Here is a 23,975-nt window from a genome sequence, read left to right as displayed (position 1 = left end):
CTGAGCACTTAGTTTTCTATGAGTCTAAATGTCCATGCTATGGTAGTTCCTATAAAATCTTAAAGAATACATAAGTGAATAAATAAGATAACTTTTACTTTGTGATTGATTTGACCATAGTACTTTTTTTTTTTTTTTTTTTTTTGGACAGGCAGAGTAGATAGTGAGAGAGAGAGAGACAGAGAGAAAGGTCTTCCTTTTGCCGTTGGTTCACCCTCCAATGGCCACCACGGTCAGTGCGCTGTGGCCGGCGCACTGTGCTGATGCGAAGGCAGGAGCCAGGTGCTTCTCCTGGTCTCCCATGGGGTGCAGGGCCCAAGCACCTGGGCCATCCTCCACTGCCTTCCTGGGCCACAGCAGAGAGCTGGCCTGGAAGAGGGGTAACCGGGACAGAATCCGGCGCCCCGACTGGGACTAGAACCCTGTGTGCCAGCACCACTAGGTGGAGGATTAGCCTGTTGAGCCGCGGCACCGGCATGACCATAGTACTTTTGATAAAGGAATTTCCATTCAGATTTTATTTCTGCCATTTACCATGACAGTGTTTTTAAAATTAATTAATTTCTAAAATTTGAATAAAATCATTGAAACTTGTCTGAAATGTGATGCCTTAGGTATGCTGTCACAAGTCTTTACAGTGTTGTTGAATATATTTTCTGTAATGTTTTTTCCTTCCCTTACATGATATTTGGGTACTTTTCCTAAAAAAAAATCTGCCAACAAAATTATGAAACTCTTTTCAATGAATTATAAAGGTAATTTTATCATGCTCACATCTTTAAATGTAATTTGAGACCAGAAAGAAATCAAAAAATTGAAATATTTTTCTTTCTTTTTTTGGTGAAAGCAAGAGCAATATAGCAACATCTTGTACAGTGATCTTTTCCTGAGGAAGTGTGAAATTATGAGGCTGTGTCCAAGTGATTGGAGAGCAGTTTCCTTAATTACTGCCAAAGCAATTATTTTATGAGGTGATATTGACAAGTAAGGTATATTCCTCTCAAACACACTGACAGATATACATACACATACACACTTGTGATAGGCTTATTATAAATTAATTACAATCACATTTCTTGATAAGTTGACAGTACATTGTTATACCTGGATAATTTCTAAGCTGCTTTTTGGCTTCAAAGGTTATTTTATGATTATGAATGTGTTAAGGAAAATGTAGGAATGGATTTTGTTAAAGTTTAATGCTAATTTAATTAGATTTTCTATCTTATTACATGTCATTGGAAACAAAGATTTGAAAAATACAATCTATTCCAATACTATACCCAATTTAGAAAAATATGTTGTATTTTTACATATCAGTTAGCTAATGCCATTTAATTATATAGATAAAATGTCTCTTCAGTTCTAATACAGTTAAAACAGAATCTTCTTCTTCCAATTCAAATTTTAACATATAATTGTCCAACCCTGTAGGTTGTGCTGCATTTCTAATCACTTCACATACTCTGAAAGTTCTTGTGTATCTTTTTTGCAGTCCATTTAGGGAGACTGCTAGATAGCTATACTTGACGTGGCTACTCTTTTGTTTATCCTTTCCTTACGGGAAGAAATAGACAAGAAAATGAGTTTCAAGAAATGAATCTTGCCATGGCATTTCCTGACATTTCTGCATTTGAACATCTGGAAAGCCTAGTGTGACAGTGACAACCAAATTGACAAAGCTGCTGACTGCATTCTCTATCACAAAAAATATGGGCACTAAAAGCACCACTTTAATTCTGAAAAGCTCAATATAGTGTCTCTTCATTTTGGCCTTGAAGATAGAAAGAGAAACCACATTTATTTTGAAGATGTATTCCGAGCATTGTACATCACACACATTGGAAAACAACAGTTTCAAAGAAAGGAACATGCATTATGGAAAAAGAGAAGAGAGCAGCTGCAGAACTGGGTCTAATTGCAGATCCTGGATAGATTTGATAATCAAATGACTATTCTGCATAAACTAGAAGTAAGAAAGCAAAACATTAATTACTCCTATTATTGCTTTAAATATTGAGATGTGGGACAACTAAATGCATAAAACATTTTAAGAACGAAAATATAAAAGGGAATAAAATTCACACATTGAAATATCTCCAGTGGTGATGAAAGATTCCACAGGAAAAGAGGAATCCTAAAATAAAATGCTGACAAGGATAAATTCAAAGTTATCTAACTACAATATGCTGTCATGTAAGGAAAATAAAAAATGAAGGGGGATAATATATAATGATGGTATATTAAATGCTTAAATGGAGACATAATTTATGTGGGATATTTTGATTTATTGTCAGTAATTAGAGGAGATTTCTGATATCAGGACTGATAATGCAAAGGTGTTGTTATTTACATGTCACTGTATTTTAAGATTTATCTCCATAAATTGCATCTGCAACTTCAGGAGATATGATCCAGTAAGCAAATGACAAGGGGAACAAATTGGATCAATATTATAGAACACATTGCCTAATAAAATGGTTATTGTAGTGAAATTGACACTGTGAATTTTCAGTTTTTCTGAAATATAAGCATATTCAATAAAAATGGATGTTTATTCAGTGTTACTCAAATGTGGAAATAAATAAAAACAGAAACCTAATTGTTCTTAGTTAAGTTCTAGAGAAAATGCAATTAAGCTTATGACTAAAATGCATACTACCACTGCTCCAAAAAGCAGATGGGGCCAGATGTCAACCAGCAGGAAAACACCACCATTACCAGAAACTTCTTTGCTATTCATACCAGGCAATTGGATATATTTGCTCTTAAGGCCATCTGAATCTTAAGAAGACTCAAGTCTGGGCTCTAACTGATACCCCAGGAGTTACCTCTTAAACTACTCTGGAGTGTCAAGGCTATACTTTGAGTTAGATCAAATCTATCAGTAAATCCAAGTTAACTCTCATTGGAACTGTCTTGCTTTCTCCAAAAGATTTTGACTTATACAGGATTTCTCTGCTAAAGAGAGGAACAGTGGAAGTGTAATCCATGCATTCCACCACAAAGTAGAATCATCTTTTACTTACTCTTCTAATTAAATTAAAATTTTTAAAAAAATTTGAGTTTGAAACCATGCAAAGATTTGCTTCAGTTTATGAAACGAAGACTTTGAGAATATTCCACTGTATATGGGAAAAGGATAATATTTCCTAAAAACTGATGAATTGCTACCTAAGGTTAAAGAAACATTTGGAGATATCTTAAATTTTACACTAAAGACTCATTTATTTAATAGTAAATATTAACATTTCTTTGACCAGTTGACTTCCTAGCAGGTGACATGAAGTGGTAACTGTATTAATTAATATCCATTTCCCTTCTCTAATTTTTAATAAGTATAGTTATTCTAAGTGCCAGTATACCGACAGCAAGCAATGAATTGGTATCTGTCTCAGTTAATCTTGACAATCCTTTGCCTCAATTTAACAGCATTTTGGCATCTACAGATGGCCATCTCTGCAACAGTTTCTTAAAATATGTTTGTTTTCTTGATGAATGGGGTCAGATATGTCCAGCATTGTCCTTCGAGCTTCCTTGCTCCCCTTGTGCCCTGTGTATGAATGATGCTCAAGCATGAGGAGAAAACAAACATGAGGAAGGCCAGAAAAATCAAAAAATCTCAGCCCTAATGTGGTTGAGTTGCTGAACCAGATTCTCAACAGCAGTTGCCTGCTTCCAACCAGTCTTCCTTGGTGAAATAAACAAACAAGTATTTGTTTAAATTACTGTTAGCTATATTTTCTGCAATTTTCAGCCTACAACATTCTTAACTAATATTATATTGCATCAAAATGAATAAACTTAATTCCAACATAAGGGAAAAATTAAAAAATGAAAGGGATAAAAGCTATAAAAAACATACTCCTAAAAGTGTTTCTGAATGTTTTCTGTTTTACTGTGATTGTATTTTTAACTTCTTAGTCAAGGGACCAGAGAGAGCACAATCAGTGGTTTCCGTGAAACCGGAACTCATTTTCCAGGGCAGTTCTCAAAAGGTATAACATCTTTTCTATGAGAATGGCTATTGTTTAATGAATTTTGTGGTTCTATCCAATACCAAGAAGATGGGAAAAAGAGTCCATCTATAGAATTACAAAAAGTTAGGCTGGTAGCTTTCTTCACTCATACTCCACTTGATATATTTAGACTTAAGCAGTAAGTTCTTGAAGGGACAGTGGTTACTGCACTGCAGAACTGATCAGAATAGAGGGTTTATTCCTAGAAGAGTAATCACTAATCTTGCCTAGATTATCGAAAGAATGACATCCAACCTTGTTTTCAAGAAATAAAATGTTGGTGGATAGGCTAAAGCAAAACTATGTTTCAAGAACCAGGCAATGATCCCAGGTGGGTTTTGTAGCCGTAGATCATTTTCAGAACATATCATCCACCAGTCAGGCATTTGAAATACAAAGTAAAGAATCCAGGCAATGGAAGAAAGAATCTCAAAGAGCTACATAGAATGTTAAGGCTCCAACCAGGAGAGTTTGTATTCTGGGTAACTCTCCAGTCCTGGTGAATGTACAGAGTACAAATCATAGATTGAACCAAAGTATGAAGATAAACACAGCTGATTACAGTATAGCAGACTTTAGTGCACACTTTTCCCACTATTTATTAGCATCTTAGGTGTTAATATACAAATTCAGATCAATTCCTTACCCTGCACTCTCTTCAAGCTGAGACTGTGGTACTAGATAATCCATGTTTATACCCTTATAACCCATTTACTCCAGTAAATACATTCCCTAAAACAGAGATAGTAATTCAGCACTACTTGTACTCATTTCTGCTTAGCAAATAGCTTTCATTCATTTCAAAATATAACCCATGTGTAGATACTATATGACACATCAAAACATACATTCTAAATTAAGCAACAACTGTATACCCTATACCCTGTAGTTTACTTTGATGTACTGTAATATTTTGCCTATATTCAATTTTGTTGTATTACTTTTTATAAAGTAGGTTCACAAAATTGGTTTTTATGTTCCATGAATAGGTCAGGACATACAGTTTGCAAATCCTTGCTTAGTTCCCATGAAGATGCAATTTTGGTATCCAGTAATGGAGTTCTATCTACTTGTCTTCAGTTTCTTAAGTCAGGATTCCTTCAAGAAGAGTTTATTCCAGTTATGTTTCACACAGATGACCCTCCAACCTCCAGTGAGGTCAGTGGTGCCATTCACAGTGTCAGAAGCTTCCCACCAATACGGAACTTCTTGAAAATCTTTACTTATTGTTTGTTAAGCCATTTAATGGAAGAAACCATTAGCTATCTTAACACAGAGCTAATGACTTCCAGTCTTGTGCACTTTTTTTTCTGTTAGCAGGCCTTGAGTGTATGTGTCAACCTTATGGGCTCAGAGTGCTCATTAGAACACAAAATAAGTGGCAGTATGAGACACAGCAGCAATAGAAGCATACACCAAAGAAAATAGTAAACCCGAGATAAAGTTGTAGAGCACTATTGCTTGAGAATATAAACAGTCTGGTGCACAAGGATCAGTGGTTCCAATTTAGTCTACTGAGCTAACCACCACTGGCTGAAATTATACAAGAGCACCTAAGATAAAAGAAATGTTCAAGAAACATTCAAGTGTGTTCTGTGTGGGGCACATATGTATGTATGTATGTGTACATATACACACATATATGTAATTTATGGATTTTAGAATACGTGTATATATGTGTTTATGTATTTACACTTAGGAAAATGTTTAAGAAGCAAATATCATTATAGTCAATCAGTTAGTCAAGACAATACTGTCATGCAAAATGCTTATTTGATCTGCCCTGCTGCCACATGTATAGTTTCTGAAAGTAACATCTCCAGGAAATTTTTGCTTTGCTTCAGTGTACAGAAAGGGATCCAGATAAAGGGAAGAATAATAGAAAAGTCCCTGTTGATTGTCTTCTGTTTCTTTGGAAATCATTAATTCCTTCCCTGTCATATTTTAGACCTGCACCTATGAAAGGTTGCTGTCTGCCACTTCTCTTCTCCCCAAGCCCAGTACTTATTCCTTTCTTGGACTTCGGTTTCAGTTTTACCTCACTTTACTATTTGGTTCTGCACACCAGGCCCAAAGCATTAGAACGTGATGTAGCACTATAAAATAGCATTTTGACTTTTTAAAATATTTATTCTATTACTTATATGAAAGTCAGAGTTACACAGAGAGAGAGAGGCAGAGAAAGTGGTATTCCATCCACTGGTTCATTCCCCAATTGGCCATAATGGCCAGAGCTGTGCCAATACGAAGCCAAGAGCCAGAGCTTCTTCTGGGTCTTCCATTCGGCTGCAGGGTCCCAAGCACTTGGGCCATCTTCTACTGCTTTCCCAGGCCATAGCAGAGAGCTGGATCAGAAATGCAGCAGCTGAGACTCAATCCGGCGCCCATATGTGATGCTGGCACTGCAGGCGTTGGCTTTACTCGCTATGCCACAGCACCGGCCCCTACATGTTGACTTTTGCTATCATTATTTAATATGTGTATATAAAATTAGATCACTTGATATTTTACATACTGCTGATGAGTACTTAGACTGGTTGCTTCACTGGTTTAATAATCTGAAATTTATTACTGTTGTGCGCAGGAGACGTTATTTTTCTGTTTATGAAATGGAGTAAAAACTGTTGGTGTTGGAACAGAATGTTCATTTTCATCAAATATCAGATGACTATGAATAACTAAAATGATCACTAATAATAATAGATAAAAACATAACATTAGCGAGGTTTAAAGCATAAAAAAGGGATAGAGTTTTCCTGTGTATTGTTCTAGATAGAGAAGAGTTTGTTTGAAAGCACGATAAAATTAAAATAAACTTAAAATAAATATTTTTAAAAAGTTATCCCTGGAGTGTATAGCTGTGAATTACAGTAATGAGATCCTGTTGGGGGTTTCATATTCTGGTTATATTCATTGATTTTTACTTTGATGCTAGGCTGAATTTTACCCTGGAGCTCAGTATTATTTTCTGCCATGTGTTAATTTCTTGCATGAATGCCTTATTTACCTTCATTTAGACTATGCTGCAGGTGGAATGAGAGCAGTACTTATTGCTGATATTTTTGTTGGCCAAAGCCGAAGGACAGCTCAGGGTCTTGCATAGCCCTAGGGTTTCATGACTGTGAAGGCAATTTTGAGGTGTGATTCGTCATTGTGGAAAGAAGACTGACTTCTTAAACATAATCCCATGAGCCATGATTTAAATTAACAAATTTCCTGAGTAGCTTTGGAACAATCAGAATATATTTTAAAGAACCCACCTTTTATTTAAGACTTCATTGTAATCACAACTCAGTTCATTCTTGTAAAAGTGCTTATTTATATAATAATTGAGTCAAGTACTCTTACTAAACCATTGATAAGTTTTAGCTGTATTGTGGTAAGCTATATTTTCCTCCCTTAAAATCTCCAATTTATAACATATTATTCAATCCCATGTGCATGGCAAAATTTATGGTCATTAAATTTACACTGTGGTTTGCTTTGTTTCATGTACATTTGCTTTCAAAGTTTTAATAATTACACATTTCCATCAAGGGTATTTGTAAAGTAATACAGTTGACAAACTATTATAATAAGTTAACAACAACTGGTCTTATAAAAGAACCTATGGTTATCTCCAAGTTCTAATTAGTAAATTTGTACAGCGCATCAAGATCTTTATAAGGTGCAATGAATATAAATTTCCAAAGTACAGAATATGGATTACAATGGCTTCCCCCCATAACGTCCCTCCAACCTGCAACCCTCCCCTTATCCACTCCCTCTCCCCTTCCATTCACATCAAGATTCATTTTCGATTCTCTTTATATACAGAAGATCAGTTTAGCATACATTAGGTAAAGATTTCAACAGTTTGCTCCCACACAGAAACATAAAGTGAAAAATACTGTTTGAGTACTAGTTATAGCATTAAATCTCAATGTACAGCACACTAAGGACAAAGATCCTACATGAGGAGTAAGTGCACAGTGACTCCTGATGTTGACTTAACAAATTGACACTCTTGTTTATGGCATCAGTAATAACCCTAGGCTCTTGTCATGAGCTGCCAAGGCTATGGAAGCCTTTTGAGTTCACTGACTCTGATCATATTTAGACAAGGCCATGGTCAAAGTGGAAGTTCTCTCCTCCCTTCAGAGAAAGGTACCTACTTCTTTGATGACCCATTCTTTCCACTGGGATCTCACTCGCGGAGATCTTTCATTTAGGTTTTTTTTTTTTTTTTTTTTTTTTTTTTTTTTTTTTTTTTTTTTTTTTTTTTTTTCCCCAGAGTGTCTTGGCTTTCCATGCCTGAAATACTTTCATGGGCATTACAGCCGAATCCGCATGCCTTAAGGGCTGATTCTGAGGCCAGAGTGCTGTTAGGACATCTGCCATTCTATGGGTCTGCTGTGTACCTCACTTCCCATGTTGGATCATTCTCTCCCTTTTTGATTCTATCAGCTAGTATTTGCAGACACTATTCTTGTTTATGTGATCCCTTTGGTTCTTAGTCCTATCATTACAATCAATTGTGAACAGAAATTGATCACTTGGACTACTGAGATGGCATTGGTACATGCCACCATGATGGGATTGAATTGGAATCCCCTGGTATGTTTCTAACTCTACCGTTTGAGGTAAGTCAGCTTGAGCATGTCCCGAATTGCACATCTCTTCCCTCTCTTATTCCCACTCTTATATTTAACAGCGATCACTTTTCATTTATGTTTCAACACTTAAAAAGAATTGTGTATTGATTACAGTATTCAACCAAAAGTATTAAGTAGAACAAACAAAAAAAATACTAAGATGGATAACATATTAAGCTGCTCATCAACAGTCAGGGAGAGGGCTGATCAAGTCACCGTTTCTCATAGTGTTCATTTCAGTTTAACAGGTTTCCTTTTTGGTGCTCTGTTAGTTGTCACCTATCAAGGAGAACAAGTGGTATTTGTCCCACTGGGATTGGCTTATTTCACTCAACATAATGTTTTCCAAATTCCTAACAGGGATCACTTTTCAGTTAAAATTTAAACACCTAAGAATAATTGTGTGTTAATTACAGAGTTCAACCAATGGTACTAGAACAAAAAAAAATACTAAAATGGATAAAGTATTACATTGAACATCAACTGTCAGCACAAGAGCTGATCAAGTCACTGTTTCTCATAGTGTCTGTTTCACTTCAACAAGTTTCCCCTTTGGTGCTCAGTTAGTTGTCGCCAATCAGGGAGAACATATGATATTTGTCCCTTTGGGACTGGCTTAATTCACTCAGCATGATGTTTTCCAAATTCCTCCATCTTGTTGCAAATGACTGGGTTTCGTTGTTTTTGACTGCTGTATAGTATTCTATAGAGTACACGTCCCATAATTTCTTTATCCAGTCTACTGTTGATGGGCATTTGGGTTGGTTTCAGCTCTTAGCTTTCTTGGAAAACACCCCAGAAGCACAGGCAGTCAAAACCAAAATTAACATTTGGGATTGCATCAAATTGAGAAGTTTCTGTACTGCAAAAGAAACAGTCAGGAAAGTGAAGAGACAACCGACAGAATGGGAAAATATATTTGCAAACTGTGCAACTGATAAAGGGTTGATAACCAGAATCTACAAAGAAATCAAGAAACTCCACAAGATCAAAACAAACAACCCACTTAAGAGATGGGCCAAGGACCTCAATAGACATTTTTCAAAAGAGGAAATCCAAATGGCCAACAGACACATGAAAAAATGTTCAAGATCACTAGCAATCAGGGAAATGCAAATCCAAACCACAATGAGGTTCCACCTCACCCCGGTTAGAATGGCTCACATGCAGAAATCTACCAGCAACAGATGCTGGCGAGGATGTGGGGAAAAAGGGACACTAACCCACTGTTGGTGGGAATGCAAACTGGTTAAGCCACTATGGAAGTCAGTCTGGAGATTCCTCAGAAACCTGAATATAACCCTACCATTCAACCCAGCCATCCCACTCCTTGGAATTTACCCAAAGGAAATTAAATTGGCAAACAAAAAAGCGGTCTGCACATTAATGTTTACTGCATCTCAATTCACAATAGCTAAGACCTAGAAAATGTCTTTCTTATGACTTGCATTACTTGTTAAGTTGTTTAGGAAAAAGTTTGATGCAAATTGTGGGGAGCAACTCGGACTAGACTAAGTTACTGGAATTAAGACTTATTCTATGCATCTGTCTCCCACAATATGGCGCTGAGAAGGGAGAAACAGCTTCTACACAGCTGCCTCCAGTTCAACCAATAAACAGCAGCACCTGCTCCTGATTGGAGGAGAGCAGCGTACTCGGCGTGTGGGTAGCAGAGTTGGGATTGGTGGAAGAGGACTATAAAGGAGGAGAGAGACAACATGCACCAGGAACATCTAAGGGGAACATCTAAGAGGAACACCTGTGCAGCCCCCGAGAGAGCCGGCCAGCGGTATGCCGCATCCCCTGAGGAAGTGGGGAAAGTGGCCAGGGGGAACTGCCCTTCCATGGAGGTGGAAGGGACAGTAGCCAACCCGGGAAGAACCAGCAGCAAACCCGGGGAGGGCCGAGCAGATAAAAGAACAGCGCAGGGTCCTGTGTCATTCCTCCACGAAGAGGGGGAGCGACATAATGGTGCCGTGACTCGGATAGGAAACCTAGGAGGGAAGAAACAGGAAGAAGTGGGAAATTACCGGAGAGAGAGACTAGCAAAGAGCCTAGGGAAAGCCGGACGGAAAATGTGCCAGAAGAAGCTATCGAAAGCCTAGGCATAGACTCGGATATGGACTGTGGGAAAGAAGTTAGGATTGAAAGCGAAAGTGAAAGCTTTCATAGACTCGGATGCGGACTATGGCGGGGAAGCTAGGAGATTGAAAGCGAAAGTGAAACCTGGAGGAGGCTTGGACTCGGATGTGGACTATGGGGAGAAGCCAGGAGAAATGAGAGGGGAATATTGTTGGAAGAAAAGTTAGGAAACATACCGGTTAGAGAAAAATGTTAGGGAAATTGAAGCCGCGAGTGCAGGCCAAGGCGGAGACGTAAGCCAGCTTGGAATTCTTCAAGTCAGCCCGGAGAGCAAAAGGCGAAAATCTGGAACCAGAGGCAGAGTCGTGGGCCGCCAGGTTGGAATTCGCCAGGTTAGTCCGGGGAACTTAGATTGAATACCAGTGGCGGAAACGTGAGCTGGGGCTATGTGACTCGCGGAAGCTGCCGCGTGCAGAGAGAGCACGGGGTGTGAATAGATAGGGAACGTGGGCTGGCGCGAGGCTGTGGTGCGGACGCGAAGGGCGTGGAGACCGCGGAGTGTGCGCGCAAAGCCGAGCCGCGCAGAGCCTGGAGCCCACCGCAGGGCGGGCGCCGGGAAGCCGCGCAGATGAGAGAAGCGCGGGCTGAAGCAGCTCAGAGCCAGGAAGCCACCGAGAAGCAGCCTCGGGGCGGGCGCCGGGAAGCCGCGGAGATAAGAGAAACAGAAGTTTTAGAAGTAAAATGAGAGAAATAGGAATGCTGGTAGATAGAAGTAAAATAGGAGAAATAGGAATGCCCGGAGATAGAGAAATAGAGAAAGGCCTCCCCACAACACAGCAATGAGAGAGCTTGGATTCGGTCTGCCTGATTAGGACGATAAGCACCTGCGGGCGGCTAGCAGCTTATGCGCCGCAGGTCACCTAAGACAGGCACGAATTAACATCAATAAGTCTCCCCACAATACGGCAATGAGAAGGCTTGGATTCGGTTTGCCTGATAGGGCTTGTAAGCACCTGCATGCATTTCTAGCAGAGCAGAGCATGCGCTGCAGGGCACTGAACACAGGCACGCATCAGCGCCTAAAAACCTCCTCACAACATGGCGAAGAGAGGACCCGGATTCGGTTTGCCTGATTGATAGGACTTGTAAGCACCTGTGGGCAACTCCAGCAAGCAGAGCAGAGTGTGTGCCGCTGGGCACTGAAGACAGGCGCGTATCAACGCCAAAAATAAAAAGAAAGGGGGATCTGTGGGGAGCAACTCAGACTAGACTAAGTTACTGGAATTAAGACTTATTCTATGCATCTGTCTCCCACAATATGGCGCTGAGAAGGGAGAAACAGCTTCTACACAGCTGCCTCCAGTTCAACCAATAAACAGCAGCACCTGCTCCTGATTGGAGGAGAGCAGCGTACTCGGCGTGTGGGTAGCAGAGTTGGGATTGGTGGAAGAGGACTATAAAGGAGGAGAGAGACAACATGCACCAGGAACATCTAAGGGGAACATCTAAGAGGAACACCTGTGCAGCCCCCGAGAGAGCTGGCCGGCGGTATGCCGCATCCCCTGAGGAAGTGGGGAAAGTGGCCAGGGGGAACTGCCCTTCCACGGAGGTGGAAGGGATGGTAGCCAACACGGGAAGAACCAGCAGCAAACCCGGGGAGGGCCGAGCAGATAAAAGAACAGCGCAGGGTCCTGTGTCATTCCTCCACGAAGAGGGGGAGCGACACAAATACTTGTTAAAACCACCTACAATTATTCCCTGGAGATGATTCTTACTTTGACTCCTTATGGAATGAGGATGTGTTTTGGGAGAAGAAAGTCTTCATTCTGCTTCTTAAACTCAACCTTTGTTGGTCTTCTTATTTTTAAAATAGAAGTAATACCCAAATCATGGGGGCTGTTTGAAGCATCTTAGGAGAGATTACAATAAGTTTCTTACCTACAGTAGATAGAGTATAACTATTAGCCTTTCCCATGAAAGTTGTCAGTATAAATTCTTATCTCTGCCTTTGTGAAAATCATACTTTAATGCGTATTTTACCTCTTTGCTTAGTCTGTTTTTCTAGATGCTCAGCTGAACTATTGGAAGAGTAATGTGTAGATGACTTCTTACTGTTGCTTGATAGTATTATTTTCACATTCTTTGTGATTTTATAAGAGCTTTAAAAGAAAGTATTAACAAGTATTCTGTTCACCGTGCTGTGTTATTGTTACTCATTGAATTGAACTATTTACCTACCAAATATTTTTGAATGACTTCTTAGGTAAATATTTGCAGACATTAATATATTCCAAAGGGATGTTTTTGATGTTTGCTCTGCAGTCCAATGGGATACTACAGTTTCTTTAAAGAAATGTTGAACATGATAAAAAAATACTAGTACTGGTCTTTTTTTCCTTTTCTCATACTAGTACTTTACTCTTGTTTTTCATTTTTGGTTTGTGTTTCCCAGTTACTGACACAAGTAGTGAATCACCAGTCTTTTTAATAGCCTCCCTTCTAGCTTTTCAGCACCATCATATGATTTAGAATTTAATTGATCATCCAGTTGGGAGAGCTTGTGGCTTTAGATTGTGAAGATTCTGAGATTTTTATTTTAACCGTTCACCAAACTTCAGACTCTGTCCCCTTCCTCAAAAGATAACCCCTAACTGTATGACACTGTGGTACTGCACTCCAGTTCTAATCCTGGCTGCTCCATTTTGAATCCAGCTCCCTGTGAATGCTCCAGGGGAAGCAGCAAAAGATGTCCCAAGTGCTTGTCCCTATGCTTCCCACGTATGGGACCCAGATAGATTTCCAGGCTCCTGGTTTCAATCTGGCTGAGCTCCAGCTGTTGTGGCTACTGTGGAGTGAACCTGCAGATAGATCTCTCTCTGTGTCTCTCCATGTGTCTTTAATTCTGCCTTTCAAATAAATCATTAAAGAAAATCACCCCTAAGCCAACTTTCTCCTTGAAGTTCACCTCTGTGTTTTGGTACTCTGTCTCCATGCCATGTTGTTCTGTATTTTGATTCTTCATTCCTCAAACAGATCAGAAAGTCGTATGGAATTATGTCCTCACGTTGGAAAAGCTTTACTGACCAGCTCTACCTGGGTTAATATCATCCCCATAATTGTTACCTTATCCCATGTCTTACTGATGCCTAAAAATGAAACATATGAGGGCATTTCATAAAGTTTGTGGAAAATGAAATTAAAATATGTTTATTTTGATGTAAAAATAAAGGATATGCATAGTTTTTTTTTCATAATGTGAATTTTCCACAAACTTCTTGGAGATCCCTCATATCTATCCTTTCTTTAATTAGTCATAAACACTTTATAAGAAAAACACGAAACCTGAGAATTTTTTGTTTAAAAAACATAGCCTGTTGTTTAATGGTAGTTTTTCTTTTGGGTAAAGAAAAATCATAAAACTTGAACCACATGTTTATTCAGGTATAGGGAACTAAGCATTTTCAAGACTCTTTGTTATATATTTCTATGTTCAAAACTCACTGAACTACTTTAATTAGGGTCATAACTCTATTATGATAGCGTTTTGCCTTATTCTGGGGGAGTTTGTTATTTAAGTGATTAGGGCAATATCAAAAGTGATTGAGAAACTGTCAAATCATACAACAACTTAACCACTACAACAAACACTTGTGCAAGGATCTTATTTTAAACAAGACACATCAGATAGCATTATCACCAATATCTACAATTATATTTCTGAGTTTACTGGGGCTTCTCAGAGGTCAAGACTCAAGCTAGGTCTGTTGTTGAGGCTCCAGCATATTGGTAAAAGATTCTTAGAAAAGATGTTGTATATTGAGAATTTCAGTGGGAATACTTCCTTCATAGTCACTTCAGTGTATCTCTGGCTGTGTGGTAGAACTCAAATAGAGATAACCTCAAAGTGTAAATATGAAGGCCTCAAGAAGATGATAGAGGAGACACTGACTAAATTGTGCTGTATTACCCCTCAGTGCTAGGCCTCAGCCATCCACAATGTTTGTGTGCCTATGAACACATACTTTTGATCTCTGCAGATGTTCTCCAAGTCTGACTATGAATGTGAGGTTGGCTTGGGGCTGCACTGCCGCTAGCATCACTTGCACACCCTGTGTTATTGCCTGTGGTTGACTACCTTTCCTTCTTTCTCTCCTTGTGTTTCAGCTAGTAACTGTTCATCTCTTGTGCTGTCATTGTGTTCCCTTGCAAGTGTCCCATTTCTACATACCAATTGGATTTCCGAGATAATTTGTCAATTGTGTCAAATTGAAACCTTTAATCAAGTATAATTCAAGTGAGATTAAATGATATTTAGAGTGTTTAACCCTGATTCCTGTTGAGTAAGTCATAAAGAAATCTGCTGTGGATGACTGGGCCTTCAGCACAATCACCCTTAAATTATTAGACTGTAATTTATGGTAACATCTGTTTCTGATACCATATCATTTCCTTAAACTGCATGTTTTCCTTATGTCAATACCAAGTTCATGCAATTGTTATTATGGCATTGGAAAATAAGGTATAATTAGTAACAGTTATTTCAGAATCTGTAACCACCTGTATAGTCTTATTTGCATAATAAAAGGGACAGTTATCAGCTACACAACAGTACTGCTCCATTGTGGTAGGTTAATGAGGAATTTAGTTGATGAGCAAAGTATTTCTCTTGGAATTAAAAAAGAACTTTACATTTAAGTGATTATTTTAAGGATGAACACATTCAATTTGGGTGGAATGCATCATTAATTTTTCTGAAATTGTATTTGTTTTTTGTATTTTCTGCTCAAACCTTGACTATAGAATAATGGAAATATATTTCTTTGAAGTAGTGTGTTCCAGTATGCATGATGAGGTAGGTTTGCTGTAAGTGAAATTTACACTTTAATTTTTAAATCTAATTTTGGATGGAGATCCAAAAACTCTCACTGTGTTAATTAAATTGTGACTGTGGAAATTTCACAATGTATTTCCCTCAAAGATCTTGAAGTCTTTTCACTATCTAAGTTTAATGATTATATCATTGATTGCATTATACAAAAACAAGAGGCAAAGGCAACTGGTATACCTAGAATTGGGGGACAAATCTGCTGAATTGCTACTAGCTCTGTAGGATAGTTCTGATAGATAATGAACTGATAAATTCAAATACAGTAAAACTTGAAAATTTTGTAATCCAAATTGTTTAGATTCTCAAGCTCTTTTCCTTCCTTCTTCTTTGATAATAGCTAGTGTAAGACAGCTGTACCAATGTCTTGAGCATCAAACAGAAATTGTTTTTGCCACCCTGGGGCCAGAAGTGAAGGTGGAGTATCAACCCATGAACAGATGTCAGCTGGTGACATCATTTGATGCCCTTTGAATGGTAATCTTTCACTATGGGAAATGATCATCTAGTGTTATCTTTGGATTTGTAATGTTATTATACTCAGGAAGGAAGATCTTTTTCACTGGAGTTCTTACCAAAGCTGTTGTATATCTCATTCCTCCAGTCTTGTCCCCCTACAATCAAGAACAGAATGGAAATCAACTCATGGGAGTTAACCTTCATCCAGATCATACTGCTTTACAATCAGTAGCTCAAGTGATGTGAAAATAAAGAATGGCTACATGATTCAGTTACAAGTAGTGTTCAAAAAGCTCATAGAAATGCATATTATGAGAAAACTATGCCTGGATATCAAAGACAGTTAGCAACAAAATGTTGCTAATGTATGTTTTGCTTCCATTTGACTTAAACTTGTGAAGCTCCCCGTGTATACATTTACACAGCACTTAGATGTATTCTTGATCTGACTGTAATCCTATACAGCTTAAACTGTGTGTCCATACTTTTTTTCCATAAAAAGAAAGGTTATGTGAAAAGAACTTGGGGAGAGAGAGAGTGGCATTTCAGCTATTTTATCTGTGTTACGTAACTTCTGTTCTTCTCAAATCCTCCCTCCTGTTGTTTCTCTTCCTGTCACCTCTATACACCACCAAAATTCTATTTAGAAACTGTATTACAGGAATCTTTGATCTGAGGCCCTATTAAAGAATCAGACAATGTATGTGAAACTAACTGCTTCATTTAGCCACAGCCAGAGAACCACTGACATGAATTTTTAAGACTTTAAGAGCAATCTTCATCTATTCCTACCAATCTGCCTATTGTCTCCTACCCACTTGGCAGCCTTATCCTCAGAACCTCTAAGATTCTTCGTGCAGTTTTTCCAGTGCTTCTCTCTGGCTTAGGTTTATTGTTGGGTATAAAACTGCCTTGTCCTTTTTCTAACCTTTAACCACAGCATTTGCATCATTGTTACCAGGAGCTGAATTTAGTGACTAAGGGACAGTAAGCTGGACAATGTGTTAGGAACTTTTCCAGTGATTTGGGGGATAGCTCATCCAGGATTTATCATTTATAGGGATGTATTTAGGGGAAAAAGTGCAGAAGGTAAAAATGGTAACAGATATGGATAGAGATGGAGATGGAGATACAGACATAAGAGAGACAGAGATGGAGAGAGAATATAGGGATAGAGATGGAGAAGGGATAGAAACAGAAGGAGATAGTACTGGAGATGGAGGTGGAGGTAGCAATGGAGTTGGAACAGAGATGGAAATAGAGGGAGTTGTATGTGGAGATGGAGACAGATATATAAATAGAGAAAAATAAATGCAATAATATTTATTCAGCTAGAATTTTTAAAGGAACCCTTTATTTACTATATGACACACTTTATGATTATAGATGTAGAAGAAAATATAACTGATATTTAAGGAGATACCAAAGAAAATAGAAAAACCAAAAACTGAGTATGGCTACACAAATGTATTAAATGAGAACTGGTTAATTTTTGTGGATAATTGTATGCAAACAACCTGATCATTATGGATATAATGAGTGAATTTTGTTTGAGACACTAGGCTTTGTTTGTATATACTAAATCTGGTTCTCACCTTTTTTTTAAAGATCTTTTTTATTTATTTTAGAGGTAGAGTTATAGTCAGAGAGAGGGAGAGACAGAAAGAAAGGTCTTCCATCTGCTGTTTCACTTCTCAAATGGACGCTACAGCTGGAGCTGGGTCAATTCGAAGCCTGGGGCCAGGAGCTTCTTCTGATTCGTCCATGTGGGTGCAGGGGCCCAAACACTTGGGCCATCTTCTGCTGCTTTTTCAGGCTATAGCAGAGAGCTGGATTGGAAGAAGAACAGCAGGGACTAGAACTAGTGTCCAAATGGGATGCCAGCACCACAGGTGGAGTTTTAGCTTACCATGCCACAGTGCCGGTCTCTAGTCTTCACCTATTTTGTTTTCAAAGATCTATTTTTACTTACTTGAAAGGCAGAGTTACAGAGAGAGAGAGGGACAGAGAGAGAGAGAGAGAGAGAACCATCTGCTGATTCACTCCCCAATCCGCTGCAATGACCAGACCAAAGCCAGGGCCCGGGAGTTTCTTCCAGGTCTCCCATGTAGGTGCAGGGACTCAAACACTTGGGCCATCTTCCCCTGCTTTCCCAGGCACATTAGCAGAGAGCTTGATCGGAAGTGGAGCAGCTGGAACTAGAACCATCGCCCATATGAGATGTCGGTGTCCTGTGCAGCAGCCTTACCTGCATGCTGAAACCCTGGCCTAAGTCCTCACCTTTTATATGCCATTGCTCAGAACTTAAATATTTAGGTGTTTTCCACAAGACACCATTCACTCTAACAAATTTTTCATCATGGGCTCTTGGAAATGTTGTTATTGAAACAACTAGGTAAAAAGTTATAAAGAAAGCTACAGAGTTAAATATGCAATCAGACCATCCCTTAAAACTTACTGTGGTGCTAAATTTAGACATTTATACGTACAATCAACATTTCATTCAGAAGCTTGATTATAATGATACATTAAACATTGAATGCATTGTTTCACATATAGTTGGATGGTTGGCTTAGGAGAAGTGAAGGAAGAAAGGAAAAAGCTGTATTTATTTATTCTTTAGCTTGTGAACAAAACACTCATTCTGGAAGATCAGAATTGTATCCATCTCCTGCCCCTTCAAATTTATGTGTTGAAGCCCTAACTCCCAATGTGCCAGCAATTGGAGAGAGAACCTATAAAGAGTTAATTAAGGTTGAATAGGGTCATAAATGTAGGCCCCTAATCAGTTAGGGCTGGAATCCTGATCAGAACAGAAAGAGACCTTAGAGCACACTCTGTGTGCAAGCACAAAGAAAGGGCCTTGTGAGGACACAGACAGAAGGTGCTGTCTGCACACTGAGGAGAGGGATCTCACCAGACCTTGCTGGCACCATGACCTTGGGCTTCCCAGACTTGCCGAACTGTGAGAAAATAAATTTCTGTCATTAGAACACCTCATCTGTTATATTTTGTCTTGGCCACTGAACAGACAAATAAATTCGCTGAGTTTAAATGTGAGAATATCCCTTTCTTTGCTACTTTTTCAATCCAGATCTAACCCTTCAGATTCTCAGAACTTCCTGATAGTAACAATTCTGTCCAAGTTACGAGTTGAATCAGGAGAAAGAAACCGCTATGTTTCACAACCTAATTCAATCCAACATTCTATGTATAAAAATAATTTAATTTGCACAGACACTTGGCAGCACAATCATAGACGTCTTTAGCTGAATTCAGTTTGTTCTGTCTGTACAGACCCACAGAGAGGGTTGTTTGATCTGTTGAGTGGAGTATTAATAAATGACACATCATTTGTGAAGTGTAGCCATTTCTTTCTCCTGATTCAACAGTATATCAAAACATATTCTCTGCCTTCAGAAAAATAGTATTTGTGAAAATGCCTCACTAATAGTCAAAATAAGTAAATCATCCCTATACTGGATCCCAAACTCCTCTCTTTTCAAAAAGAGTGACACTAAAGTGACTTCTTCACTGAGTTTCTGAGTTAGTTAATTTTTGTATCATCAGTACCTAATGTATCATAGGAACTCATTTGAAGACATGAACAAAAATACAAGGTGTGTATCTATGTTTTTCAATGAATAGGATACGTTCAATAATTGTTACATTTACCAGATTTAGGCTAAACAAATTAATTTAAAAAGATCTCTAATTAGGAGGTATATTTATATAAATAAGTATTTTCAAGGCTTTTTAACATCCTCTCCCAGTTTCCTAACACACATTTTATTATTCTGTTAAGATTTTACAAGTACATTCATGTAGTGTGGAACTGCTTAACACAATAAGAATGATCAGTTTTCTGCTGTAATTTATTCTTATGGAAGTTGTTTCTTTATTATGACATTGTTTAAATTAATATACTACTCATAAAACCACCAGTCTTAAAATAATATGAAAACAAAAAAGGTTAAAATATAATTTAAAAATTATATTTCTTTTTTTCTGTTAAACCTTAGTATTCTCATTACGTGATTCTTCGCAGTGAAATACAGTTGATTGAAAAATACTCGAGGTGGACATGCTGCTCTTGTGGTTAGGTTGGATTGACTGTTTTTTTTTTTTTAATTTATTTGAGAAGTAGAGTTACAGACGAACAGACAGAGAGAAGGAGAAACAGAGAAGAAAAATTTTCCATCCACTGGTTCACTCCTCAAATTGCTGCAGAGGCTAGACCTGGGGCAATCGAAGCCAGGAGCCAGCTGGTTTCTTCCAGATCTTCTATGCAGATGCAGGGGCCCAAGCACCTGGGACAACTGCTGCTTTCCCAGGCCATTAGCAGGGAACTGGATTGGAAGAGGAGAAGTGGGGACACCAACCAGGGCTCATCTGGGATGCTGGTGCCACAGGCGGAGGCTTAGCTTACTATGCCACAGCGCCAGCCCTGACTATGCTTTATAGAAAGAAAGAAATACAGGTTCGATTTTCAAACTACAACATCAGGAACCTGGTATTAGTTTGAGGGAAGCAGAGATACTTTCTGCTAGAATGTTGTCTCTTGGTTATGGAGAGTGTCTGCCAAAACTCTGACTCTGAAAAGACAGCTAAACCTAAGTATAAGGGTCTCAGCTTCCCAACGGCCAGGGCACTGAGCAGTTTTCCTGTACCTGTGACCTTAGAAGCGGAAATAAAGCTTTTCTTTTCTTTTCTTTTTTTTTTTTTTTTAGGGAAAAATGCTTTGTAAGTCATTAGGCACCATAAGAAAAGAAACAGGTTTACCAAATCAGAAACCATAAACTCTCCTGCCCATTTTCTTATTTCCATGTAGGCAAGTCTTGTTAGGTAGCATTGCCTGCAAACAACGTTTGTCTTGTTTACTCTGTGCTTGTGGCTGTATCTCTCATTCCTTGGCTACCAGTGCCCTGGTGGAGTAATTGTCATCACCATTGGATTTTTGGATTCATTTGTGCCTTCACTTGGAGGAATTTGAAAAAAAAAAAAAAAGAAATTCTGTGTCCTTGAATATGATATTTCTTAATTTTCTAGCATGACCACAACATGGATATAGTTGTATTCCTTCCAAAATGAGGAAATTGATTATCCATCTCAAATTTGGTTTTCTGTTGCTTAAACCTGTTAGCATCAGGCATAGAATAGAAATATATTAATTGAACTATGAAAATATGTCCTAACTCATTGTCAAACTTAGGTATCAAGTGACTACAATAGCAGGGAAAATCAGTATTTTTTCCACAAAGATGTATCTCTTAAATTATCTTTCCTCTCCATGTTTTGTATTATAGGCATGGGTAAAACACAATTCACGCTCAGGAATTGTGGGAATTCAAGAACTAGGAACATGTGTCTTTCTAAAGAGGCAAACAGTGTAAGCCCCAGTTCATTATTGTAGCGTGGGCTTGTTGTGATGCAATATCGCATAATTTTAAAATAAAATTGGAAGCATTATGAAACATTCTGTATTTTAATACTGACATCTAACTATATTTTTAAAGAAAAAAATTTGCTGGCCAATACTGTGTACCATGCTGGTGAAAATTTTAGGCACCATGAGCTGTGATTTGCTTTTGGCCGTCGTTTATAATCTCTGATTGAATCCTAATGGGCATGCATTTTCATATGCTGTCCTCACCCATGTGCCCACCCCTGCATATGTACCCAGAAAGCCCTTGTTGTCACTCTGTGGGAGAACTGTTCCTTCCCCAAGTTTCCTTTATTGCTTTTCTCTGAAGCACTCAGCAAAGTTCACTTTACCAGGCAGACTTTTCTAGGAAGTTCTAACTTTGTTTCTGGAAGCTCCGACTCCATAGTTCTTAGTTAAAATCTGGTGAAGGCAGGTGGAGGCCCTATTCATGTGTGCTCTCTTGTGTCATTCTTGAAGTGAAGTCAAGGTCTTTAGGTGACCATTTAGAAAGTTCTCTTTCCCACGCAAGTTCATCATTTGAACTCTATTTGCCATATTATTAGGTCAAGGTTAATATATGCTGAGGGATTTGAACTTGGACTCTCTGCCTAGCTGAATGAGAACTCCAATGATGGACCTCTCTGATAGGTGGTGGAGAAAAGGAATTACTGTAATCCTTGTTTGTACTTGTTCAGGGGTTACCAGCCTAAGTAATACTGTCAAGTCTTTTGGAGTCAAGGCAGCAAGAAATGTGTCTTGGATTCTAGTTCATATTTCAAAAGTGAAAAAAAGGGAAGAGATCGTTGACAGTGATGTCACCTCCTAAAGCTATCTTTTCCAAACACTGCACTAGCGTTAAAAGCACATGCCGGGGCAGATGCAAAGCTGGAGATGTATGTGTGTGTTTCCACTTGTTGGGTTCTGCAGTCTGCAATTGTAGCTGTTGCCCTTGGTGATAGGAAAGGCACATTGGAAACAGCAAAGTTGGAATCAACATTCTAGTAAAAAAGACAAGGTGAAAAAAACAACATAATGGCATAAATGCATCAAGTTCCCTCCTGGGTCCCATTTCCTATGATAACAACAGAAAGTAAGTCTTAAAACTATACATAAAGGCTTTCTTACCATACATTACTGTTATTCCTGATTCATTAAATACTTTTGTGGCTATAATCAAACTTGTTTAAAGCTCACGTGTTCATGGGCTAGAAAAACACTTTAGAAGAAATGTGAACACTCAGCGCTCAATTGCCAGCATGTCATTATTGGTATTTTTCAGCATAATGCAGTTTCTGTTCTAGTCCACTTTCTTTTCTGAACATTCTATGTCTGTAGGCATATGCAAATACAAATCCCTAATGGAGTTCTTATTATGTCTTTTCCTAGGCTATATTTACTTGCCAGAATATTCATAATATTAGATGCCTTGTGAAAACCGTCTTATTTTCATGACAGAAGTTGTATTGAAGAGATGATGGCTTGAACCAAGAATGACCACAGCTATTTAACATTGTGGAATAAAACCTAGTTTCTAGTGATCCAACTCTTGGCAGAGCTGCCAGGGCTCTTCACAAGCTGACTTCTGCTGAAGCCCAGGCTTGCCACATTGAAAGCCTCTGCAGTGGACTGGCCTGTTGGGTCTCCTTGAGGGCAGATCACTGTACAGAGCAGCCATTAACAGGCCTGCCACCCATTGCTTCCGATGCCTAGCTTTCTTTTCCTCCTGGTTTTTGTTAAAGCAGACCAGAGGATGCAAGTCAAGGGGGTGCTCAAGTCCCATCTCTAATCTTCAGTGGCCTAAACTAGAAGTCTGTAGTCACAGATATGTTCTGTAGTAGTTTATGTTGAGGCAGACAATGCCCATGAGGAAAACGATATTCTCACTTTAAAACTTTCTTTTTCCCTTTGTTCTGAAAGGGAGGATTTCCTGTTTACTGTTTACCTCGCTGATGGTGAAATAAATCTAGCTAAGAAATTATAATTTAAGCTCTTATTTTGGCTATGCTATTACAGAAAAATGTTAGCCATCTCTTTTATAAGATTTAAAATCAAATTTTGAATCTTGGAGATTTCTTCATAATAGAATTAGTTTCCTACCTCGAAGAGAATAGAGAAATGAGAGAACAAGTTGGGCTTAGAATAGAGAAATGAGGGAGCAAGTCTCAGAGCACTTATTGACAATATCAATAGCACATGAAAACTTAGAAAGCAGTTTTACCCATTAGATAACAACTTAAGAAAACATTTACCAGAAGGCCCAATGCCTTCTATAAATATTAATACATATATTTGGAAACATCTCTTAAATATCTAACATGATGTAGCTTGTTTAACCAGCAAATTTCAGCACAAGCATATAAAATGTTTTTAGTTTTGTTTTTTTCTTTTATCAACAAGTTTAAAACATATGATACAGAGATTTAGGTCACACGAATTAAAATATATCTGAATTATTTTAGCTGTTTAAATTT

General features: G+C 38.4%; 1 protein-coding gene and 1 long non-coding RNA gene across 7 annotated transcripts in view; both read left to right on the top strand.

Moving 5' to 3' along the window:
- Nucleotides 1–23,975, top strand: part of NKAIN2 (sodium/potassium transporting ATPase interacting 2) — a 1,172,348-nt gene that overhangs the window by 186,363 nt on the left and 962,010 nt on the right. The window lies entirely within an intron of this gene.
- The window catches only part of LOC138849786 (uncharacterized), a 65,086-nt gene continuing 41,808 nt past the window's right edge, over nt 698–23,975 (top strand). The window contains exon 1 of the long non-coding RNA XR_011388955.1: nt 698–23,975. This exon is cut by the window's right edge and continues 15,364 nt beyond it. This is a non-coding gene — a long non-coding RNA (uncharacterized lncRNA).

Source organism: Oryctolagus cuniculus, chromosome 5 (assembly GCF_964237555.1).
Source record: "Oryctolagus cuniculus chromosome 5, mOryCun1.1, whole genome shotgun sequence".
Taxonomy (NCBI): Eukaryota; Metazoa; Chordata; class Mammalia; order Lagomorpha; family Leporidae; genus Oryctolagus; species Oryctolagus cuniculus.
The sequence above is the reverse complement of the archived record's forward strand: the minus strand, read 5'-3'. Positions and strand labels throughout refer to the sequence as shown.